This window comes from Penaeus monodon, chromosome 29 (genome assembly GCF_015228065.2).
Source record: "Penaeus monodon isolate SGIC_2016 chromosome 29, NSTDA_Pmon_1, whole genome shotgun sequence".
Classification (NCBI taxonomy): Eukaryota; Metazoa; Arthropoda; class Malacostraca; order Decapoda; family Penaeidae; genus Penaeus; species Penaeus monodon.
Genome location: NC_051414.1, coordinates 24,185,994 through 24,186,350, shown reverse-complemented (window position 1 = coordinate 24,186,350; position 357 = coordinate 24,185,994).

Sequence of the window (357 nt, the reverse complement as noted above, 5' to 3'; positions counted from 1 at the left end):
CTTGTGAAGAATTTGCCTACTTAACGTTCTTTATCAAAGTTGTCCAGAGCCTCGAAAGATTCTTAAAATAATGTTTTTGATTCCCCCTGGGAGAAATTTCCCGGAGGTTCATTTTGACCGATTCTTTTTTCTTTTTCTCTGCTGACGGGATTTACGAAGCATGATTTTTATCGCTTATATTGATCATCCTCGATAAGCTGATCCCTGATAAAGCAGACAAGCTTTCGCAGGAGACGCGTTTTGTAGAAACTGAGCAAAATACTTATTTGGTATCTCTTGCATTTGCAGTTGATGTAAATTATATGCAAATTAGTTTATTTTTTCATTAACGACTGACAGTAGAAAAAATATGCCGCG